Source organism: Panthera leo, chromosome D3, assembly GCF_018350215.1.
Source record: "Panthera leo isolate Ple1 chromosome D3, P.leo_Ple1_pat1.1, whole genome shotgun sequence".
Lineage (NCBI taxonomy): Eukaryota > Metazoa > Chordata > Mammalia > Carnivora > Felidae > Panthera > Panthera leo.
In genome coordinates, this window is record NC_056690.1 from 1,241,720 (window position 1) to 1,266,354 (window position 24,635).

The 24,635-nt window shown below is 51.7% G+C and overlaps 3 long non-coding RNA genes across 7 annotated transcripts; 1 reads left to right on the forward strand and 2 right to left on the reverse strand.

Annotated features, from left to right (window-relative positions):
- The first annotated feature begins 117 nt into the window (after positions 1–117).
- LOC122203697 lies at positions 118–21,370 on the forward strand. 3 transcript variants are annotated; one of them, XR_006195304.1, is made up of 5 exons: positions 118–201; positions 658–773; positions 973–1,045; positions 1,172–1,288; positions 21,233–21,370. It is a non-coding gene; the product is annotated as an uncharacterized LOC122203697 (long non-coding RNA). The 3 variants fall into 3 exon arrangements; XR_006195305.1 differs by lacking the exon at positions 21,233–21,370 and adding an exon at positions 1,546–1,987 and having other exon boundaries at positions 621–773; XR_006195303.1 differs by lacking the exon at positions 21,233–21,370 and adding an exon at positions 1,546–1,987.
- Positions 3,304–8,964, reverse strand: LOC122203696. Of its 3 annotated transcripts, none has more exons than XR_006195301.1 (7): positions 8,677–8,964; positions 8,459–8,564; positions 6,855–6,913; positions 5,596–6,243; positions 5,240–5,399; positions 5,053–5,128; positions 3,304–4,975 (listed from the first exon to the last, which is right to left on the reverse strand). It is a non-coding gene; the product is annotated as an uncharacterized LOC122203696 (long non-coding RNA). The 3 variants fall into 3 exon arrangements; XR_006195302.1 differs by having other exon boundaries at positions 3,304–3,884; positions 4,857–4,975; positions 5,240–6,243; XR_006195300.1 differs by having other exon boundaries at positions 5,240–6,243.
- On the reverse strand, positions 9,109–10,609 carry LOC122203698. The gene is made up of 4 exons (XR_006195306.1): positions 10,473–10,609; positions 9,756–9,876; positions 9,305–9,350; positions 9,109–9,223 (listed from the first exon to the last, which is right to left on the reverse strand). It is a non-coding gene; the product is annotated as an uncharacterized LOC122203698 (long non-coding RNA).
- Positions 21,371–24,635: the final 3,265 nt, after the last annotated feature.

Sequence of the window (24,635 nt, forward strand, 5' to 3'; positions counted from 1 at the left end):
AACACCTCAGGCGTGGCCACTTTGCCCTGGAGCCTCCCTGGTTCCCCAGTTGTGCCTGCCGTAACCTGAGATGTCCAACTCAGACGTGTCTACTCATACCTGGGATGTCTAATCCACAGATGTGTCCACGCTGAACAGGGATGGCTTCCTAAAACCCCAGCTGTGTCTATCCTGACCCGGGACGTGTCCCAAATTTTCAAGGTGTGTCCATACTGAGGTGTGGTGTCCCTCTGGTTTCGCAGGAGTGTCTACGCTGACCTTTTCGTTCACATAAAACCCCAGTGGTGTATGTCTGAGCGGGGATCTCTCCCTAATTCCTCGGGCAGGCCTACCCTGCATCGGAATGTCTCACATTCCCCGTGTCCAGCTGACCTGCGAGATCTCCCTGGTCTCCCAGGCATGTCTACTCTGATCTGTGGTCTCCCTAACCCCCCAGGTGTGTCTCCTCTGACCTGGGTTGTCTCCCTGCTTCGTCGTAAGTGTCCGCCTTGACACGGTGTATCTCCCCGGTTACTCTAACGTGACCGAGGTGTCCAATTCCACGGTGAATCTATGACCTGGGACGACCCGTTTCCCCACGTATTTCTACTCCGACCAAAGAGGTCTCCTTGGCTCCACAGGAGTGTCTGCTCTGAGCTGGGATGTCTCATTCTCCAGATTTCTCTCTCTGGACCTTGAGCGCCTCTGTTCTTCAGGACTGTCCAGCGTATCCTGGGACGTATGCCTTTGTCCTTCGCCGTGTCTACCGTGAATCTGGAGGTCTCGTTCCTCAGGTGTGTTGACACAGACTTGGGCTCTTTCTCTTATTCCCAGTTGCATCTAATCTCACCTGGGAGGTCTCTCTAGTTACCAAGGTGTGTCTGTATTGTTCACGAAGGGCTGTTCCCCCAGGTCATCCACCTTGACCAGTGAAGTCTCCCGAACTCCAGAAGTGTGTTCACAGTGACCTGAGGTATCTCCCTATCTCTCCAGGTGTTCTGATCTGTGGTGTCTCTAAGTCCCCAGGCGTGTCTGCATTGATTACAGTGACCCTTGAATGCACCAGGTAGGTCAGCCTGACTTGGGATCCCTCCCTAACTTAGGGAAGTGTCTTCCCTGACTTAGGATGTCACACTGCTACCCCCCACCCCCCACTGTGTCTAGCCTGATCTGGAATCTCTCTCCCATCCAGGCTCTCCCCAGGTCCCCAGATGTGTCTACCCTGATACGTGATGTCCCCTGAGTTCCCCTGTTTCTATTTTGATGTGGAATGTCTACGGTAACCTGGAATGTCTCCTTAATTCCCCAGGTAGGTCTACCCTTACCGGGATATCTGTTTAATAACTCAGATGTGTCTACACAGATGGGGCGTGTCTACTTTCTTACAAAGTAAGTGCATCTCTTTCAACCAGGGATGTTTCCCTAGTATCCCAGGTTGTGTCTATCCTAAGATGGCCCCGTTTCCCCAGGGGAAGATACCATGACTTGGGACGTCACCTTGATTCCTCGGGAACTTCTATACTAACCTGAGAAACCGGTTTCCCCACGTGTGTTCTCTCACTTCAGAGGTCTTGAATTCTCTGGCTCCGTCTACTCTGACCCGGAATGTCTCCCTGTTTACCCTGCTGTATGTCAGCCGCACCTCGATGCCTCCTTAATAATCAGCTGTGTGTACATGTACCTGCATAGCTTTTCCCCTGCTCTTATCTGAACTCTACCCAGGAGGGTCTGCACTTGAGGATGTCTACCTAATTTCCCATGTGGCTCTTCTGACCTTTGTTGTAACCTTATTCCCTGCTATGTCCACACTCACATGGGGTGTCTTCATAATTCTCAAGATGAGTTGAGTATTTCTCAGGATGGTCCCTACATCCCCGGTCTGCCTCCCCTGACCTAGAGTTTCTCTCGAAGCCCCAACATTACTCCTCCTACTCCCCTCGTGTGTCTACTTGACCAGTAATGTCTCCCTGCAACACAGATGTGTCTGCTCTGACCTCGTGGATCTGCCTAATTCCCCCGGTGCGTCTATACTGATGGGATGTCTAATTCCCAAAGTGCTTCTATACTAATCTGGGATTTTGACCTGGTTGCCTAGGAGTGCCTACCTTTATAAGGTATTTCTCCAAGACTCCCTTGGTGGGTCTATCTACTGAAGAATACCTACAGTTACATAAGAATTTGTTACCACTTTTACATTGTGGGTTTTTAATGTTTATTTTGTGTGCACACAGGCAGGGCGGCAGGGGTGGGGGGCGGGCAGAGAGACTCCCAAGCAGGCTCCATGCTGTCAGCACAGAGCCCAACGCCGGGCTCGATCCCACGACCCTGGGATCATGACCCAAGCTGAAATCCGGAGTCAGACGTTCAATAGGCTGAGCCACCCAGGCGCCCCGTCATGTTGTGCCTACATACATGACTCAGAAAAAAAATTAAAACCCAATTGCACGTTATAAAAAACAATGCAGATTGACTTGTAAAAGTAAAAACAATCTCATTATAACCAATTTGATCTTTCCAGGTGGTTAAACTTGGGCAAATGGGAATCTTGGATTTGGGGTATTTTCCAGACATTTGATATTATCTTCCTGTTTCTTGTGTTAATACCCGTTATTGTGTATCTTTTCAAGAGTCTTCAGTAAACACTAATCGTGATCTCCATGCGAGCTGAAGAACCTAATGAGATTCTGGTTCATGATCTTCAATGTCCAAAGAAGGGTCACGTGATGCTAAATAGTCAGCCGCTCTCTGTTCAACAGGGAGAGTGATCGACGGGAAGGGATGGTTTTTATGTTAATGTTTATTTTTAAGAGAGGTGCAGACAGAGAGGAGGACAGAGGCTCTGAAGCGGGCTCCCCACTGACAGCAGAGAGCCTGACACGGGGCTCAAACTCATGAACCATGAGATCATGACCTGGGCCAAAGTCAGACACAACCCACTGAGCCACCCAGGAGCGCTGGAAGGGATTTTTTTTTTTTTTAAATGAAATGGAGGGGTGCCCAGTGGCTCAGTCGGTTAAGTGTCCAATTCTTGATTTTGGCTCAGGTCATGATCTCAGGGTTGTGGGATCGAGCCCCACATCAGGATCCACATTGAGCATGGAGCCTGCTTGGGATTCTCTCTCTCCCTTTCTCTCAAAAGTAAAATAAAATCTTAAAAGACAAATGAAACCGAGGGGCGCCTGAGTGGCTCAGTAGGTTGAGTGTCCAACCGGCTCAGGTCTCAATCTTGCAGTCGACGAGTCTGAGGCCCGCTGGGGGCCTCTGTGCTGACAGCTCGGAGCCCGGAGCCTGCTTCGGATTCCGTGTCTCCCTCTCTCTCTCTGCCCCTCCCCTGCTCATGCTCCGTCTCTGTCTCAAAAATAAAATAAACATTAAAAAAAATAAAACAAGTGGAGACCACAGGTTGGGTATGCCCCCATACCAGACTCATAGTCACCTAACCAGATTTTCAAACTGTCCTGATTCCAAAAATGCTAATAACTCCAATTTTAAACAACACTTGAGCTTTCTTCGAGTCAGCATGACTTTACAGATTCCCAGCTAATCAGCTATATTCAAGTAAGCTGATGCACTGAAAAGCCATGTCAGTCACCAACTCCAGTCACAATGGAAAGTGTTGGACTTGCACATTCCTGCTTTACAGACGGGCCTGTGACAGCTGAGAGCCGCTTCGTAGCCACTTGCCGTTTGAATGTGTCCCCATTTCCAAAATGCTGGTTTCTCAGTAAAATACTCAGCTCAAGTAAAGCGCTCTGGATTTTAGTTTTCTAGTAGACTCGCCTACAGAACTCGACATCCCACGTGGGTGCAGATACACCAGATGAAGCAGGGGGGTGAGAAGGCATCCTACAGTAGGGGGACACCCTGGAGACCTAGGCAGACATCCCAGGCAAGAAGTGACAAACCTGGGGAATAAGGCATCGAAGGTCAAAGTAGGCAGAGCCAGGGAGCTAGGGAGACAACTCAGGTCAACGTAGACAAAACGGGGAATTAGGGAGACCTCCCAAGTCAGGTTGACAAGACCTCGCCGGTCAGAGTAGACCCAGCTGGGAAACGAGACATCCCAGGTCAGCAGAGAAACTCACGGGGACTAAGGGAGACCTCCCGTGACAATGTAGACATTCGTTGGGAACCGGGGAGACAGGCCAATTCGGCGTAGACTCAGGAGACCTCTCTGGTCAGACTACACACACCCAAAAAAGCCCTCCCAGGTCAGTGTGGACACACCTGGGGTTTTAGGGAGACCTATGAGGTCAGTAGAGGCATATGGGGAAATAAAGATAGATGCCAGGCAAGAGTAGACACATTTTGTGAATTAGGGAGAAAATCCGGCTCAGGAGGGTTACAGCTGGGAGTTAGGGTGACATCCCTGGTTGATATTTCAGGGGAACAGAGAAGACGTTCCTTGTCAGCGAAGACACACTTGGAAAACAAGACCACACAGATCAGCACTGACACACCCGAGGAATTAGTGAAAAGTCCCGGTTCAGGGTAAACACACCTGGAGAATTAGACAACTCTCAGGTCAGTGTAGACATACCTGGGATATCAATGGGACATTCTAGGTCAGAACAGATACAAATAGGGAATTAAACATCCCAGATGAGTGTTGACATGCCAGAGTAGAGAGACAACCAGATCAGGGGATAAACAGGGAGTCGTTCCAGGTCACTGAAGATGTACCTGAAAACTAGAGTGACATCCCAAGCCAGGACAGACACACTTTGGGTATTAAGGAAACATCTCAAGTCCGTTTAGGCAAACCTGAGGAACTGGGGAGCTGTCCAAGGTTGCTACAGAAACACCCGGGAACAAGAGATAATCGAGTCTAGGACACACCCGGTGACAGAGACAGTCCCAGGCCAAAGGAGAAGTACCTTGTGGATTAGGGAGACATTCCAAGTTGGTGTAGACCTGCCTGGGGAACTTGGGAGACGTAAGTTCACGTAGACAAACCCGGGGGATTAGGGAGGAGCCCAGTTAAGTCTAGATCCACCTAGGAAATAGATATCCTGGGTCAGAGTAGACATTCCTGGGGAATTAGAGAAATGCCCCAGGTCAGGGTAGACATACCTGAGGAATTTGGGATACATCCCAGATCAGGGTGGATGCTGGAATTAGGGGACGTCCCAGATTACGGTAGAGACACCTGGTGATAAGACATCCAAGATAAGAGAAGGCAAACACACAGAAACAGAGATACCTCTGAGTCAGAGAAGACCCCCCCTCCCTGGGAAATGACACGTCAGTGTAGATGCACCTGAGGAATTACGGAAATATGCCAGCTCAAAGTTGATGCCACTGGGAAATCAGGCAGTGTACCAGGTAATTGTAGACCTCCGAAGAAATCGGTATACTTCCAAAATCGGTGTAGACATGACTAGGGAACTGGAGGTCATCTAAGGCTAGTGGAGACCCAGCTGGAAAATTAGTATAGACACACCTGGGTTAGTAAGGAGGCCGCCGAGTTCAAAGACGACCTACCTGGGAAATAGACATCCCACACAAGAGAAAAGACCTCCCAAGTAAGGAAGTAGGCATCACCATTCAGAGAAGACGCTCCTGGAGAGGCAGTAAAGTCCTAGAACAGTCACACCTGGTGAGGTGGGGACGCACCTCAGGTCAGCTTAGATTCATTGGTGACGTCGGTGTCCATCCCAGGTCAGTGTTTACACAACCGGGGCACTGCCGAGAGGACAGCAACTCGGGCAAGTCGGTCTTGGAAAATAAGGGCCTCGGCGCAGGTGTGGGCAGACCCATCTGGACAATCAGGAGGCCTCCCCGCAAGGGAGGCAGCCGAGCACTGAGAGAGGCCCTGCTGGGCACGCTGGGGAACTGAGGAGAACCCCAGTCCGGGGCAGACACGGCTGGGCATCACGCGGACATCCTCTTCAGGAATCAGACACATCCCGGTGTAGACACACTTGGGGAACTGCCGTACCGAGGCGGTGACATCCGTAGATGTTTGAGGGAACTTTAGACATAAACTTCCCTCAATTAGGGAGACCTCACTGATTAGTGCAGACTCTCTTGGGGAACGAGGGGGATGTTCTAGCCAGATTCAAAACAGGGAAAAATTCAGACTTCTAGGTCAGAGTAGACCCATGGAGAATTAGGGAGAAGGGAGACATGCCACGCAGAAGAACGCAATTGGAAATTAACGAGACTTCGCAAGGCAGTAGAGACACATCTGGGAAACTGGGCGCAAACCAGGAGTTAGAGCCTCCGTCAGAGTGGACACACCTGTGCAAGTGAGGCGCCGACCTAGGTGAAAGCAAGCACACGCGAAGAATTAGAAGGTAATCCCATTAAGGATACATGCACAAGTGATCACGGATACACCCAGGCGAGGGCAGAAACACCTGGGGGTTAGGGAGTCATCCTGGGCTAGGGGAGATACCCCTGGGGTATCAGAGATCTATCCCAGGTTAGGACAGACAAACATGGAGAAAAAGACCACCCAGGGCATATGCCCTGTAAGAGCGCTGGTGAGATAACGGTCGGAGAAGACACACACAGGAAAGTATAAAGACAGCCCAGGTCAGTGGAGGCACACCTACGGACTTCTGGCTACGCACCGGGTCAGGATATACACTCCTTGGGAACAGCCAGATATGCCAAGTCACAAAAGACCCGCAGTAAGAATTAGAGACCTCCCTGGTCAGTTTAGACCAACGTGGGGAAACTATTTCAAGGTCAGCGGAGATCTACTTTGGAAATTAAGGAGACAACCCAGGTCACAACAGACACACCAGTGGATTTAAGGAGACCTATCTGGACAGAGAAGACACACCAGAGGAGACAGGAAGAAATCCAAGGTCAGTGAAGACTCTCGTGAGGGATGAGGGTCATACTCCGGGTCAGCGCGGACCTACCTGGAGATTTCAAAAGACATCCGAGGTCTGAGTAGAGACATACGGGAAAGCACGCAGACCTGCCAGGTAAGAAGAGACCTCATTTCTTAGTGTGACATACCATGGCGTCAGGGAGCCATCAGTAGGTCAGAGTAGATGCACTAGTGTAATTAAGGAGACCGCCAATGTCAAGATCAACAGAGCTGGGGAACAGGGAGACATCACAGGTTAGAGCAGAAACGCCGGTGACATCCTAGGTCACAGTAGTCACATCTGTGGTCTTAGACACGTTCCAGGTCAGTGTTGACAACGCCGGGAAAGTAGGGAGGCCTCCCAGGACGGTGTGGCCTGACCCGGGGAAAGGAAGACGCTAAGCTCTGCAGACACAACCGGGACCCAGGAAGACCACACAGACCACACAGGTCCGAGGCACGGAGCTGGGAAGCTAAGGACACCTCCAAGGTCACTGTAGACACTCCTGGGAATTCATAGAGACCTCCCAGGTCTGTGTGCACAGACCCGGAGGATTAAGCAGATAAGTGAGATCAGGGAAGACCCATTCTGGAATTAGCAACATGCCCCAGGACACGGAAGACGCATCTGGGAAATTAATATGAATTCTAAGTGTAGTCTCACAAGCAGAATTTGTGAAATAGTCCAGTTCAGAGTAGACACACCTGGGGAGTTAGGAGAATCCCAAACCATGCTACGCAGACAGGGCTATGAGACACCTAATGACAGTGTTGACACACCTGGGGAGATAGCCCAGGTAGTGTAGACACAAGTAAGGAATTAGGAGGATATGCCAGGTCAGAGTAAACACATCTGATGTGTGTGGAGTTATCCCGGGTTTGAGACGGACACCTGTGCCATTAGGAAGCTATCCCGGGTCAGCGCAGACACACTTGTGTCAGGGATACATGCCATGTCAGCGCACACAGAACTGTGGAAATAAGACGACAGCCCATGTCAGTGTCGTAGCCCGAGAAGGAGGGGGAGATCTCAGTTTTGTGTAGACATCCTCGGTTAACCAGGGACGCACCCCAGGTTAGAATGACCCTTGTGGGAGGTAAGGAAGTACCCATGTCAGGACAGACACACCTGGGGTATTAGCGAAACCTCCAAAGACCATGTAAGCACACTCGGGATATGCTGAGACATCAAGGTCAGAGTAGACACCCATGGGGAATTAGAGGGTAGTCCTAGTGTAGACATGCCTGCCGTATTAGGGAGACATCCCAGGCAGCGTAGACACTCAGGGGGACTTAAGGAGATGACCCGTTCCACTTCAGATCCTCTGGCACTGTTAGACACTTATCCCGAGTCAGTGTAGACACACACGAGGCTCTAGAGAGGCCTCACTGGTCAGGACAGACACCCCTGCAGACTCAGAAAGGCGAACTATTACAGAGTCAACACCTCTGAGAATTAGATATATCCCCCACCAGTTTAGACACACCTGAAATCGGGGAGATATTTCAGAAAATCCAAGGCGATAGGGAGGCACGTGAGGTTTGAGTAGACACGCCGCTAGAATTAAGGAGCTAGCTCTCGAGAACACATACCCGGACGAATAGGGAGACGTCCCAAAGTGGTGTAGACAACCGAGTCAAGTATGGACACACCTGGGGAGCTAGCGGGATAGCCAGGTCAGGGTAGACGCTCTTGAAAAGTAGACGTTCCAGGCCAGGGTGGACAAACTTGGGATATTAGAGATCAGGGTAGACACATCTTTACAGAGAGAGGGGAAAAAAAAAAAAGGTTAAAGCAAAAACACCTGGGGTTCTCCGTAGATACACCAGGTCAGAGAAGGCACACAAGACCCTAGTCAGTGTTGACTCACCTGAGAAAGCAGAGAATCATCTGAAGTCAGTGTAAACATGCCTAGGGAAATACGGAAACACCCAACTCAGGATAAAAGCACGTGTGGATCTATGAAGAGACACCATGTCAGAGTAGACACACCTATGGGCAGCGTAGACACATCTGGGGATAAGACACCTTTAGTCATAACTGACACACCTGGGGATTGAGAGCAATATCCCAGGTCTGTATAGACACACGTGGGGAATTAGGGAGACCTCCCGAGTCAAGGCAGACACTCTTAGGGAATTAGACTAGATCAGGGGAATGTGAGCCACACCCACACCAGAGGAGACGCATCTGGGGAACTAGGTAGATGCCCCACATTAGAGGAGACACAGCTGGGGAGATATGGACACAACCTAGACCAGTGGACACACTCCAGGGGGAATTAAGAGATCTCGTACGTCACAGGAGACTCCCTGGAGAACTAGGGAGACATCCAAGGTCAGAGTTAGACACGCCTGGAGAGTCAGGGTGGCAACCTCGGGAGCTTCCCAGGTGAAATCTGAGACCAGCATTCCTGCCTGGAGGGCAGAGAGAGACAAAGAAAGAGGCAGATCATTCCAGGTTGGTAGGTGGCGGGTTTAATAAGCAAGAGAACTTACATTCAAGGCTTGTCTTGGGTAGATCTCTTCACCCACTCGCCAAACCCTGAAAGTTTAAATAGAGACCTTAACTGGGTTCAGTCACATATTACATCTAGATGGTCTCAACACCACATCACGATCGATCGATCGATCGATCGATCGATCGAAGGCTATGTCCTTGGGGCAGCTTCTGAGAACAAAGCAGAGAAGGCGAGCAGAAGGTACATGCTAATGAGTGGGGGGTGGGGAGGGTGACGAGTCTCCAGTTGCCTGGTGTAGCTCATGCATCAGCTGGTGGTCACATCCTCTTGGTGGCCAGCTCCAACGTTTTGGGTCAGAGTAAACACATTTTAGGGAAAAGAGAGACATCTCGTGTCAGTGTAGAAAACTGGGAAATAGAAAGTCATGCCAGGTCAGGGAAGATGCACCTAGTAATTTGGGGAGACATACAACGTCAGAGTCAACATACCTGGGGAACGAGGAAGATTCCCAAGCCCGAGGAAACCAAACCGGGAACTGGATTCCAGGTCAGAACAGACACATGGGGTTCATCATGGAGACATAGCCGGTCAGGGTAGGCAACCTGAGATCTTAGGCAGATATCAAGGGACATCTTAGGTAAATATAGATATTCTTGGAGAATTTAGAAGTCATCCAAGTTCAGTGTAGTCACAACTTGGGAATTAAGGAATCATTTCTGGTCAGTATAGATATTCCAAAGGATTTAGAGAGACTTTTCGGGTAAACCAGACATACCCGAGGGAACTATAGACTTACTAGTTCAGTGTAGACACACCTGGGGAATTAAGATGATATCAAAGGTCAATACAAACACCCCTTGGACAATGAGAAGCTATCCCAGACACACCTGGGAAATTAGGGAGATACCCAGGTAATTAGAAATACCCGGAAATTTAGAGTGACAGCTAACATTAAAGTAGACACAAACAGGGAATTAGGGAGACATCCCAGGTCAGGTAGGAAATACTAGGGAATTAGGGAGACGTCCAAGATCAAAGTGGAAATGAAGGAATTAGACATCCTTGATAAGAGCAGATTAACCTGGGGGATTAGGGAAACATTGCAGGTCAGTGTAGACACACCTGGGGGACTTGGGCGATCTCCCAAGTCAGTGTAAGCACAACTGAGGAATTAAGAGAAACGTCCCAGGTAGTAACAGACACACCTGGGGTTCTAGGGAGTCATCCTCATTCTGTATAGAAATTCCTGTGAAATTAGGCAGACATCCTACGATAAGGTAAACTCCTGAATAACCAGAGATGTACTGCAGGTCAGTGTAGACACATCTGTGGAATTAGGGAGACACCCCAGGTCAGGTCAGTGAACACAAACCTGGGGAATTAGGGAGACATTCCACATCACAGTAGACACGTGTGCAAATTTGGGAGACATCACCGGGCAGGGTAAACACACGGGAAAGAAGGGATACGAGCCAACCAGAGTGATCAAACCTGAGGAATTAGAGAGACACCCTTCATCAGCGTGGACAGGCCCAGGGAATTGAGCAGACAACCAACCTGTGTTGGACACATGTGGGGAAAGAGAGAAACAGCCTAGGTCAGTGTAGATACAACTGGAGAATCATGCAATTATCCGTGGTAAGAGTTGACACGTCCGGGTAATCAGGTAGACATCCGTGTTTGGGTAGGCACACCTGGGCAAAATTAGGGAGCTATCTGAGGTCAAAGACAAAGTTAAGGAACAGCTTGACATCTTCCATCATGGTAGATACATAAGGAGAATTATGGAGACATCCCGGGTCACGGATACACACATGAGAAATTAGGGAAACACCACTGGTTAGAATTCACACCCTGGGAACTAGGGAGACATCCCAGGTCACGGTAGACACAATTTGGGATTTACACCAACATCCCAGATCAGTGGAGACACACCTGGGTTATTAGACCGGCCTCTCGGGTCTGAGTAGACTTACCTGAGTAGTCACGGAGGCATCCAAAGCCAGGGTATACGATCCTGTGAAACTCGAGATGTGTCACAGGTCGGTGTAAACACACAGGCAGTTAGGAAGGCATCTAGTTCAATGCAGACAAAACCGAAGAATTAGGTAAATAACCCTTGTCAGAGTAGACACACAGGAGAATTAAGGAGATATCCCGAGTCCTTGTTGACACATCTGTGGAATTGGGCATCCCAAGTCAGGACACATACCTTGGGATTTAACAGAACATCCCAAGACCTGTTTACACACAGGAGGAATTAGGGAGACATCTCAGGCTATTGCGGACCCACTAAGAAATGAGGGAGACATCCTCAGAGTTGACACAGCTGGGCAATGAGGGAGATATCCCTGGTCAGTGTGGACACCGTGAACTGGGGAGACATCCAGCTTTAAGGCAGACACGCGCTGGAGTAAGAGACGTTCCAGATTGGAGTAGACACACCTACAGAATCAGGGAGGCGGAGAGGACACACCTGTAGTTCTAGGGACGTCACGTACAATGTGTGCACCGGCGCGGAACCACGGAAGCCTTCTAGGGAAGTGTAGAAACACCTGTGGAATTTGAGACACATCCTGGTCACAGTAAACACACCTGGGAAATCAGGGAGACATTCCTGGCCAGTGTTGACACAGTCACGGAACTAGATTTCCAAGGTCAGTGCCGACACAACTCAGGAATTACGGAGCTATCTCCAGTTAGGGTAGACAAATCTGAGGAAATGAGGCTATGTCCCGGGTCACGACAGCACAACTAGGTAACGAGAAAGAAATCAGAAAGCAATGTGCACATAATAAAGGTAAGAGAGCCGTGAGGGGTCACGGCACACCTGGATGACGTCTGTTACACACCAGGTCAGGTCAGACATCCACTGGAAGTAGGGACAGAGTAGCCACAACGGGGGTCCTAATGAGCTGTCCCAACTCAAGGGGGACAAAACTGAGTAATATGAGAAAGATCCCAGAACACAGTATACAAAGCTGGGGTATTAGGAACGCGTCCCTGGTCAGTGGAGACACATCTCGACAGCTAGAAACATGTCCCGGGTCAGTGTGTAAAAATGGGGAATTAGGGAGAAAACCCATGCCACAGTAGACACGTCTGCTGATTAAGGAAACAACTCAGGTCAGTGTAGACACTTGGAATATTATGGGGGCTTCCAAGGTCAGGGACACACACCTAGAGAACTAGGAAGACATCAGGTCAAAGTAGACACACTGGGGAATTAGGCGGCCATAGCAGGTCAGGATAGGCAGACCAGAGAGCTAGGAAAACATTCTGGAAGAGTGTACACATACAGGGAGTTACTGAAACATCCCCAACATCCCCAGTGAGCACAGACACACCTGGGGATCAGACAACCCATATCGGAGCAATACACCTGGGGGATTAGAGACACGTCACAGCAGGGTGGACTAATCAGGGACTAATTAGGGAGCCATCCCGAGTACAGGTGGATCCACAGGGGGGGATGGGGTGACAGCCCAGGCGAGGGGAGACATGCCTGCGTATTACGGAGCGCGACCTGTTCAGAGCAGACACCTCTAGGGAATTAGGGGGTTCACTGGTTAGTTTAGGCAAAGTGGGGAATTAGTAAGGCAGCCCAAATCAGGAAAGAAACCTTTGGGGCATTACAGCAACATACCGGTTCAGTATAGCAACTCCTGGGAATGAGGGAGATCTGCAAGGCCAGTGTAGACGGACCCATGGAATTAGAGAGACATCCCTGGTCATGAACGAGGGGAAAATCCCAAAGCAGAGTAAACACATCCAGAAGTTAGGAAGATATCCCAGGCCAGTGTAGACACACTTGTTTGGATTCTTCCTGCACTGCTGCCTGCACATACAGGGTTTAACCCCTCCCCCCCGCCCAAGGCTGCCCTTGCTCGGGGAAACATCCGGAACTTTATAATGGCTGGGAGATCTAATCTCGAAACACTGAAACGTATAAGCTTGGGGGAGACAAATCCCATAAGCTTCCTCTTCACCTCCTGGATTCATGGCACTAACTCATCACAATATGTGTGGTTGTCATGGTAACAGGTGTCGGGGACAAAAATCCTGAAAAGCTTGGAGAAGATCATTTTTTAAGTTTGGACTCTTAGCTGCAAGACTTCAACCTGGTTCTTGCTGACTTAAGAAAACAGGGCTTTTTGTTACTCTTCCTTCTCTGCGTGCTTGAAAAGGCCGAGTACTGACAGCAAACACAGCTGCAGTCGGGGCTCAGTAGCTCACGACGACCCCAGGCCCTGCCTCCTTCTTAATGTTTTTTCATTTTTGAGAGAGCGCCAGTGGGGAAGGGGCAGAGAGAGGGGCAGAGGACCCGAAGCGGACTCTTCGCGGGCAGCAGCGAGCCCAACGTGGGGCTTGAACTCACGAACCGCAAGATCATGACCTCAGCCGAAGTCGGACGCCCAGCCGACTGAGCCCCCCACGTGCCCGTCTACCTCCGTCACTGCAGCCGGTGTCCGGCCTGGCGAGCGTCACCGAGGCCCGGACTCAGATCATCCCTGGGAGTAGCAGGCCCAGACCTTAACAGGCCATCGCCAGCCACCTCGTGCTAAATACCGCAAAGACCAAGTACTGAAGGAGAAGTCCGGCCACGTCTGCGGGGTGCCGTGAAGGCGTCAAGACCTAAAGATTAAACGGCCGAGCCACAGGGCGATGCAGGTAGAGGGACCGCACACACGTGGCGTCTGGCTCTGAAGAACTGATCCCGGGTCGAGGCGGGGAGTGTGTGTGACCAGCCTGGGGCATCTTGAGGTTTCATGAGGCAAGGCCTCCACGAAGGGTCAGGGAACTGTGTCAGCAGGACGCAGGAGCCGCACGAGGGATCCTGCTGGGCAGGGGGGAGTTCAAACATCAAAAAGAACAACGGCTGCTGTAACGGATCAAAAGTCATTGGGCATATAAAAATCCCGGCCTAGAAATCAGGAATGACTGCAAATGACTGTTTACCTATTACTGTTTACAGAGACAAAAGGACCCTGTGAGAATACTGTGGACAGCTGCACACTAACACATAGATGCCCGACGTGAAGCGCACACGTTTCTAGAACACACAAACCACCACAACTGACTCAAGAGGAAACAGAAAATCGATGAGACCTATGACAAGCAAAGAGAGTGAATCACTAATGAAAAATCTCAGGGGGCGCCTGGGTGGCTCGGTCGGTTGAGCCAACTTCGAGGTGTCCAACTTCAGCTCAGGTCACGATCTCGTGGTCAGTGGGTTCAAGGCCCACGTCGGGCGCTGTGCCGACAGCTGGGAGCCTGGAGCTGCTTCGGATTCTGTGTCTCCCTCTCTCTCTGCCTCTCTCCCTCCCTTTCTGTCTCTCTCAAAAATAAAATTAAAAAAAGAAAAAGAACAGAAAAAGCTCTGAAAACAGAGAAGCCCAGGACCAGCTGGGTCCACTGGGGGGGAGGTGGGGTGGGTGGGGGGGGACATGCCACATCTTAAAAGCCGGCGCGGTGCCCACTGACCTGTTTCGCAGATGACCCAGCACCTTCCGCCAGCTTTTGCCACACAAGTGCTTGCACGTCTGACTCCAGCTGCCCGAGTCCCTCCCCCTCCCCCTGCCCCTCCCCCCTGCCCCCCTGCCCCCCAGGGGCCCCGCCCAACCAAAGCCCCAGGACCAGCACCAGACGCCATCACAGGCTCCGTGACTGACTGAAGGGGCACGACCCCCTCCTAGAGCCCGTGGCTGGTGGCCGCCACCGTGTGCGCGCTCAGCACCAGCCTCTGCACCTGCGCCCGCCAGCCTGACGCCCTTCACCACCGGCTCCACCGTGGTGCGCGTGCCCAGGGGCAGACTGTGCGGCCGTGGAAGGGCACACTGACGGCCAGGGCCCCTGCAGCCACCAGCGTGCCCACGGTAATTCCCGGACCTGCTGTGCACTTTGGTTCCCCACCCCCCACCCCGCGCCCAGCAACTCTGGGCGTCTTTGCGACTGCTTCCCGCCGCTGTGCACACCCTTCCAGCCGTGCCTGCAGCCGAGTGTGCACAGACCCCTGGCCCCAACGGTCGCTGCTGCCGGCCCTGGAGGCTCCACTGGGGACTTAGCAGCCCTCGCGGCATCTGTGGCCCCGGGACAACACTCACCAAGGACCACGCGGTTGTCAGCGCTGTGGGCCCCAGCGACATCAACAAATGAGTCACCAGACCATCCTGGAGTCGGTGCCACCACACACTTCCGTACCAGGCACCCTGCCCCCCTAGGCCCAGGGTCACGGCACAACCTCCTGGACATCAGCTCTGGGCCTCACCGCCCCAAAACCATCTGCCAGGGAAGGTCTTTCCCCCCTGAAGTCCGTCCACGAAGTCTACAACGGTGACTGCTGCTTCAAATGCACACACACCACGTAAGGCTACACGGATCAGGAGGAATCAGGAAATATGGCTTCGCCAAAGGAATGCGTTTAAACCTTCAGTAACTTGCCCTTAAGAAACAGAGACCCAGAAGCTGCCTGACAATTCAGAGTAGCTGTTCTAAAGATGCTCAGAGAGCTACAAGTGAATGCAAGTAATTTAATGAAATCTGGAAAACGGTACAAGGTCACAAGAAGGTGGTCAAAGAAGAAACAGAAAACATAAAAAAAGAACCAGTTTGCGACTATGTGGATGGAACGAGAGGGTGTTGTGCTAAGCGAAAGTAGTCTGAGAAAGACAAATACCTTACGACTTCACTCTTAGGAGGACTTTAAGATACAAGACAGATGAACATAAGGGAAGGGAAGGAAAAATAATATAAAAACAGGGAGGGGGACAAAACAGAAGAGCCTCTTAAATATGGAGAACAAACTGAGGGTTACTGGAGGGGTGGTGGGAGGGGGCATGGGCTAAATGGGCAAAGGGCACTAAGGAATCTACTCCTGAAATCACTGTCGCACTATATGCTAACTTGGGTGTAAATTTAAAAGATAAATTATATATATAAAAAAAGAACCAAACAAATCTTGGAGCTGAAGATTTCAATGACTGGTGTGAAGAATTTAAGAGAGAAGCTTCAGAATCATCTAGACCGAGCAGAAGAAAATTCAGTGAGCTCAGAAACAGGACATTTTTCTCAGCAACACTGTCCTTCAGAAATAAAGGCCAGACAGGCTTTCCCATGCAAACGACAGCTTCAGGACTGCATCAACACCAGGCCTGCCTACGAGACCTGCTGAAGGACGCCTGTCACATGGGACAAAAGGACGCTAACCGGCAACGTGAGAAATGTGAAAATAAACAGCACGCTGGTAAAGGCAAGTACACAGTCAAGTTCAGAAAACTCTAGAAATACAGTGTGGTGGTGTGTGCTAACCACTGGAGTATAAAGGTTGAAGGACAGAAGTGTTATAAACAGTTACAGCTACAATAATATCTTAACAGATCCACATATAAAAAGATTAAAAAGTGTGACATCAGGGGCTCTTGGGGGGGGGGGGGGGGGAGGGGCTCAGTCAGTTAGGCGTCCGGCTCTTGATTTCAGCTCAGATCGTGATCTCACAGTTCATGAGTTCGATCCCCATGTTGGGCTCTGTGCTGACAGTGTGGAGCCTGCTTGGGATTCTCTGTCTCCCTTTCTCTGCCTTTCCCCAGCTCACATTCTCTCTCTCTCTCTCAAAAATAAATATTTAAAAAAAAAAAAAGGTCTGAAGACAGATACTGGTAATAACAATATGAATGTACTTAATATCACTGAATTGTACACTTAAAATTATTAAGATGGTAAATTTTACAGTATGTGTATTTTACCACAATAAAAAAAATCAATGATTTTTTAAAAAGCTTTGCATAACATCATACTCAATATCATACTCAACGCTTAAAGATGAAACTCTTAGAGTTCAGGAACAGGACAAGGATGCCTGCTTATGCCTTCTACTCAACATTCTGGTATTGCTAATCAGAAAAAAAAAATAGAGAAGAAAAAGAAATAAAACATACACATTGGAAATGAAGAAGAAAAGTCTCTCCTACTTGCAGAGGACTTGATCTTGTATCCGGAAAACCCTAAAGAATCCACACACACACACACACACACACACACACACACACACACACACACTGCCAGGGTCAGTGAAAGAATTTAGCACTCACAGGACACAAGACCAAACCACCACCATCAGCTGGACATTCACACACTAGTCAGAAGTTATTTAAAAATTAGGGTGCCTGGGGGCTCCTTCAGCTGGGCATCCGACTTTGGCTCAGCTCGTGATCTCACAATTTGTGGGTTCAAGCTCCCCATCGGGCTCTCTGCTGTCAGCGCAGAACCCACTTTGGATCCTCTGTGTCCCTCTCTCTGTGCCCCTCCCCCATTCTTATATGCTCTCTCTCTCTCAAAAATAAATATTTAAAAAATTAAGAAAATTATTCCATTTACTATTGCACCAAAATAATAAAACCCATGGGAATAAATTTCATCAAGGAGGTATAAGATTTGAATGCTGAAAATGCAAAACAGCTGAAGGAAATTTCAAAAGACCTAAATAAATGGAAATACATCCTGTGTTCACTGAAGATTCAATATTGTTAAGTCAAAACTATCCAAAGCAATCTACAGATTCAATGCATTGTCTGCTAACGTCCCAAAGGGCCTTTTTCGGCAAAAATGGGAAACCAGACCCTAAAATGCACACAGCATTGCAAGTTATCCCAAATAGCTAAGACAATCTTGAAAAATAACCAAGTTGGAGGACTGACATTTCCCTGTTTCGAAGCTTCTACAGAGCCGTGGTAATCAAAAAAAGTGCACTATCAGTACAATGATGGACAAATGGGATGAGAGTCCAGAAAGAAACCCGTATCATCAGGGGTCAGGAGGTTTTTGACAAAGATTCCAAGTCCATTCTATGGGAAAACAACAATCCCTTTAACAAATGGTGCGGGGACAACTGGATAACCCATGCACAAGAAAAGGTGGAACTCTATCTCACTCTACATACAAAGATTACCCAAAATGGATCAAATATCCAAATTTAAGAGCTAAAACCATGTATTTCTCTGGAGAAAACCTCATGGCCTCAGATTTGAAAATGAATCCTTAGGACACCAAAAGCACAGATGACAAAAGAAAAAACTAAACTGGCCTTCAACAAAATCTAAAACTCTTGTGCATTAAAAGACACTATTGGGGTGCCTGCGTGGCTCAGTCGGTTAAGCGTCCGACTCCTGGTTTCGGCTCAGCTCATGATCTCATGGTTTCGGGAATTCAAGCTCTGCATCAGGCGCTGCGCTGAGCACGGAGCCTGCCTGGGATTCTCTCTCCCTCTTCCCCTCTCCCTCACTCGTGCACCCTGTCTCAAACAACAACAACAAAGACGCTATCGTGAATGGGAAGACAGCCTGTATGATGGAGGCAGCGTGTGCAAATCATCAATCTGATACTGGCGGAGTATCCGGAATATACCAAGAACTCTTACATCTCAACAACAAAAGACAAACAACCCAATTAAACATCGGGCAAATGAGATGAACAGACATTTCGCCAAAGAAGATACACAAATGGCCGAGAAAAGATGCTCGGCACGGTAGCCACCGGGAAAAGCAAATCAAAACAACAGCGAGATTCCAGTTTACAGCCAGTAGGAGGGCTGTAGTGATAATTTTTGAAAACAGAAAGTAACAAGTGTCGGCAAAGGTGTGAAGAAAGCGGAAACCTCAAACACTGCTGACGGGAACGTAAAACGGTGCAGCCGGTGTGGAAAACAGCTGAGCATTTCCTCAAAGAGTTAAGTGTAGGATTAGCAGTTCCACTCTGATACTTGTCCATGAGCATTCTTGCCAACGCTACACTTAGCAGCCGACGTGTGAAGACCATCCAAATATTTGTCACCCATGAATGGACTAACAAGTGGTCTACCCACACGATGGGATACTGTTCAGCCACGCGAGTGAATTAGTGCTAATAATGCTACAACACGGGTGAAACCCGAAAACGTTATCCCGACTGAAAGAAGTCAGAAACAAAAAGTCACGTACCGTACGATTACCTTCATATGAAACGTCCAGAGTGTGCAAATCTGGGAACCCTGGGTGGCTCGGTCGGTTAGGCACCCGACTCTTGACCTTAGCTCAGGTCTTGATCTCAGGGTCATGACTTCAAGTCCCGCTCTGGGATCCACGCTGGGTATAAAGCCCACTTTAAAAAATAAAGAGAAGAACTCAAATAGTATCAGAGGAAATGAAGAGAACCGCAAGTTTCAAAACCCTACTGAAAAATCAGTTCTGATCATTTCAGCGGATGTTAAAACCCTCAGGTGGAAGGTTCCGTGAAACCTACCTGGGGGCAGACTGTTACCACCTGAATCACCGAGCGGCCTCAGCATCCTAGGAAGTGAGGTGGACAGCCGGGACGCGCCTCCCGACACGACCGACGCCACCTTCGCCTGTGAGGTAGTCACAGAGACAAACCAAGCTGAGTCGACACGGCTGTTAGAGTTCATTTCAAGCTGCAGGAGTGTGGGAGCCTAAAATGAGAACACGGGGCGCTGGAACAGAGACCCCCGCCCCCTGCGTGATTTCATCCGCTAGTCGACCTGGGGGGTGGAAACCCATGATGTGGGAGAGGGAGGGACCGCGACCAGATCTGGAGGGACTCGGGGGACACGGTGTTCATACATGACACATAGAGTCTGTCTGGACCTCGGTTCAAATGAACCCACTATGAAATTACAGTTTAGAACGGGATCTGCACGTGGGCTAGCATTACATTTGAGTGAGGAATTGTTAATGAACTGTGACAAAGCGTGCTGGGGCAGACAGCTTCTGTTAGGAGGCACGGTGACGCGTCCAGGAGTGCGATGACAGGACACACGCGGTTTGCTGACAACATCGCAGCTGCTCCGGGTGTCCTTCCAGCTGCAGGTATCTTCCCCGCGAGGTCGTGCCCAGGTGGCGCCCAGGGTCCACACCGAGGGCGCCCCAGGAGGGAAGCCCGCTGACGACGTCTCAGGCTCCAACAAGACAGCAGTGGTGACTTCACCCCCGGGGGTGTGCGCACGATGAAATACTCTAATGCTTTTTAAAACAGGGTGTGGACCTATATTCACCGGGACGCTGCTCGTGGAACAGAGTTAAATTAAACTAAGAACTTTCTGTGTATCGTGGCCCACTTTTGTGCCCTAGACACGTGTGACATTTATAGGCAAAATATTCAAAATACTGGAAAAGAATCGGCAGCCCACCCACGGGTGGGGTCTGAGGGCACAGGCCCCCATTTTCCTCCATGCACTTTCGTGTCATTTACGTTTTCCAGCGAGGGGAGTCCGTGCCTGTGACACGCAGCAAAGCCACGCGTGGGTTCTAGGTGGGGGGTTGAAGCCCCCCTGCCTGTACAGCAGGCCCTGCCTGGCTCAGCGTCCCCGGGGCCACCCCGGGAGGACAAGCTCAGGAGGTGCCCCCCAGGGGCTCACAGGGCCCCACGGAGCCAGGAGCTGCCCAGGGCTTCTTGTGCTGGGAGGGCCACATCTGCTCAGGAGGCCGCAAGTGGCAGCTGGCGTGGCAGCAGGTCCCGGCCACCCACACACGGCTGCCGTGTCCAGCTCCCAGGCTGTGGCCCAGCTGGAAGCCCCAAGTTAGTGGAACAGGTGGCCACATGGAGCCTGTTGTAGCCTCTGGAAGAGCCTCCATTCTCTTTGGGGACCACCCGATGGCTCACGTACCTCCCACGCGGCCCCAGGATGCGCCTCTCGGGAATTCCTGGGCCAGACGCCCCGTCCTCCCCTTCTGTGCCCCGCCGGCCTCAGCTGACCTCAGCCAGCCTGCAGGAAAGGCCCGCACAAGGGCCACATCGTGGCCCCAATGGCGTGGGAGGTGGGCACTGTCTGACCTTGTGATCCGGTCCCGAATGCTAGTTCAGGGGCAAAGTCCAGACACAGACGCACAGATGGTTCCCTTTACTGGAGGGGGAGGTTGATTTCTTTGTCAGACGGGGGAGGGATTCATGAGGCATCTCTTTGTTTTGTTTAATCCAGGCGCTGTCTGTCCCTGTCCCAGCAGGAAATACAGCACCCGGAGGTTCAGAGGAAGACACAAGACATGTGACAGAAGGGGCTCCTTTCGGAGGATCCAGCAGAGAAGTTAGGAAACCAGAGAGGAGCCCGCGGGAGCTGCTTCCCTGGGCCTGAGAGGCAGGGAAGGGACAGCGCTGCAAGATCGGGAGAGATGGCAGGGCTCACAGGCTCGGTGGCCCTGGGCTGTTGACCAGAGTTCCTGCCCCTGGCACAGCCTGCAGGGATGACCCAGCCTCTCTCCCCACCCCCAGCTCTGGGGGCTCCCGCGGGCGGGGCCTGACCACAAGGCAGGAGGTGGGAGCCCCGGCCACACGGCCCGCAGGTCAAGGCGCGGGGAGGGAGTGGGGTGAACAGGGGGACAGTGGATCCGGGGCGACAGAGGGTGTGCTGCACGAGAGCCACCTGGACACACCCGAGCTCTCACCTGAGGGTGTCACGCCTGGACGCTCTTGAACGGTCGCAGGCTCGTCAACGCTGGACTCCGTCCACCGGGCAACCACCAGGGTCCCCTCGGGGGGGGGTGGGGGTGGGGGGGCGCAAGCTCTGGTCCCCACCGCCCCGCCTGGCTGCCCCGTCCCGTGTCCCGACGGCCCTCTGCCACCGAGGCTCCGCACTGCCGCGCGATGTGGAAGAACCACACGGCACGGAGGTGGGGAATCTGACTCTCTCCTCCAACTGCCCTGGTTCCACCGAGACCAGCAGTAAAGAGGAAGCGCAATAATAAACCTGCCCGCGGAAAACCAATAAGAAGCAGGGCCTCGTGCCTTTGGCAAGAGGAGCCCAGAAATGCAGTAACTTTTTGCCTTAACTTCCCCTCCACAGGCTCTCGGGAAGGATTATCTGCTCAGATCCCAAGATGAGCCATTACGAGAGTCTGCTGCTTGAGCGGAACGCCTCTGGTCTGCAGAGAAATGTAGTTTTGCAAAACGCCAGATCTCAAGACCTGGGGCTTGGCCGCTCTCCAGGGGCGGGAGGCCGGCCCCCCAGGGAGAGACGGGGTCAGGGAAGGGACCCCGCCGCAGAGCTGACCGCACGAGCAGGCGCAGGTGGCCGTGGTGTCCCCCGGGCGGGCCGATGCCGGGGAGGCCACATGGGGGTCACTTCTCCCTCGCGGCCGCCGTGCTCACGAACCACGAGTACCTCGTAAACCCCTAGGAGTGGGATCGCTGGGCCACATGGGTCTTTCCGAGACTCCCCTGTGTTTCTGTGGGGGATGTTTGTCTCCCGCGCCCACCGGTAATGTGCTCAGCCGTCGGCGTCACAACCTGGGCGTCACGTCCCGGCCGACGCTTGCTGTGCTGCGCTTCTGATGGTTGTGGGACCTCGCGATTGTCCTGTGTCCCCTGGTGAGGAGTGAGGGGAGTTCCAGTCGGGCGCTGACCGGCCATCTGTGCGTCGTCTCTGGAGACAGACTTGGCCCATTGGTTAATGGGATCGTTCCTTTGTCGCTGAGCAGTTTTTACAGATCCTGGGTGTCGGCCCCTCATCAGGTGAGGGAGACGTTTTCTCCCATTCTCTGGGCTGTCTTTAACTCCCCTGATGGCGCCCTCTGATGCCCCAAAGTGCTTCCTTTTGTGAAAGTCCAATTTATCTGTTTTTCTAGTTGCCTGTGCTTCGGGTGTTAGAGCCAATAAATCACCACAAATGCAACGTCACGAATCTTCTCTCCTGTGTGTTCTTCTAAGAGTCTTACGGTCTTAGCTCTTACGCTTGGGTATTTGACCCCATTTCTGCTGATTTGGGCATATGGTGTCACGTAAGGGAGAGACACGTAAGGGTGTCACGTAAGGTGCCTCTTTCTCTCGCGCACGTGGGGATGTCCAGTTTTCCCAACACCATTTGTTAAAGAAAAACCTCTCTTTTCCCCCGTTGAATAGTTTTGGCACTCTTGTTGGAAATCCGTTGACCAAGTTTATGTGGCCTTCTTTCTAGGTTTTCTCCTCCAATCTGCTCGTCTCTACTTGTGTTTTATGCCAGAACAACACTGTTTCTATTGCTGTAATTTTGCAGTGAATTGAGTCCTCCAACTTTTCCCTTGTCAAAATTATCTCGCGTATTCCGGGTCCCTCGAAACGCCGTATGAAATTTGGAACGTACTTTTCTGTATCTACAAAAAAAGTGTCCCGGGCTTCGGGGGTGATGGCAGTGAACCTGCAGAGGAACCAGCATTTCAGGAACACTGTCGTCCTAGCGGCGTCCCGTCACCCGGCCGTGAACACAGGGCATCTGTCCGCGTATTAACGCCTTCCGTGGTCATTCAGTAACACGGTGTAGTTCCCGTGAACAAGTCTCCTGTCTCGTTGGCCTAACTTGTTTCTAAATGTCTTACTCTTTTTGACGCCATTTTAAAAGGAATTGTTTCCTTAATCTGAAACGCGAGTGACTTCTGCCTGTTGATTTGTGTCCTGCCGCCTTCCTGAGTCTGTCAGCGCTGACGGTGGTTTCCCGTTGGAGACTTCAGGGTTTCCTACATGTGAGACCGCGCTGCTGTGAACACGGGACCTCGGGTCTCCCTTCCCAGGCCACCTCCCCCACCCACACAGCTGTCCCCCCGCGGCCCCCCCGGTGGCCCCCTGCCCACCCACAGTCCCGGCTGCCAGTTTCTGCTTCTCGAGGCCGCAGAGTCCGATCTGTTCAGAAGAACTAAGTAGACGCGCTCACTCGGCTCAACTCACCTGCTCGACGGGCCGCGTCCGGCTGGGGTTTTCTTTCCAGGCTCCGATCACGCGGTGTCCGAGTTCCCCACCGCCGTCGGACCCCGGGCTTGTCCTGCGGCCCAAAGAGGCCTGGGGCCGCCCCGCTGCAGAGACGCAAGGCCACGTGGCATTAGGAATCTGGGGACATGGCGCTCTGTTCCCCCCGAGACCGCGTGCAGATGGCCCTGAAGCCGCTCTTCTGCTTCCAGCACCACACGGGCCTTCACGTGAGGCTGCGTCTCCCCCCGGCAGGAGCCTCGGCGAGGGGCTGTGGGGATGGAGACGAAGGACCCCAAGCCGGGCAGGAGCACGTGCCACAGAAACCACCCAGAATACACCGGGGAGAGCAGGCGAATGTGCGTCTGCTCAGTCTGACGGAGGGGCTCGCGGCTGGCTGCTCCCGGTGCCCATGGAAGTGCCCACGCGGGACGCTGAGCACCACCCCCCCCTCAGGTTCTAAGCGGCTTTCCTGGAACGGACTCCTCGGGAACAAGGGCGGACGTGAAGCGATGTAGACACAGCCCGAGTCACCAGCAACGAGGGCCCGTGGGAAGAGTCCCGGCGCACCCGTCGCTGGAGCCCACCCGGCCCAGACCCGGCCCCTTCTCCTGCAGAAGCGCCGCCCCGCTCCTTCGAAGGCCCTGGGACGTTTCCAGCCCACTGCTTCC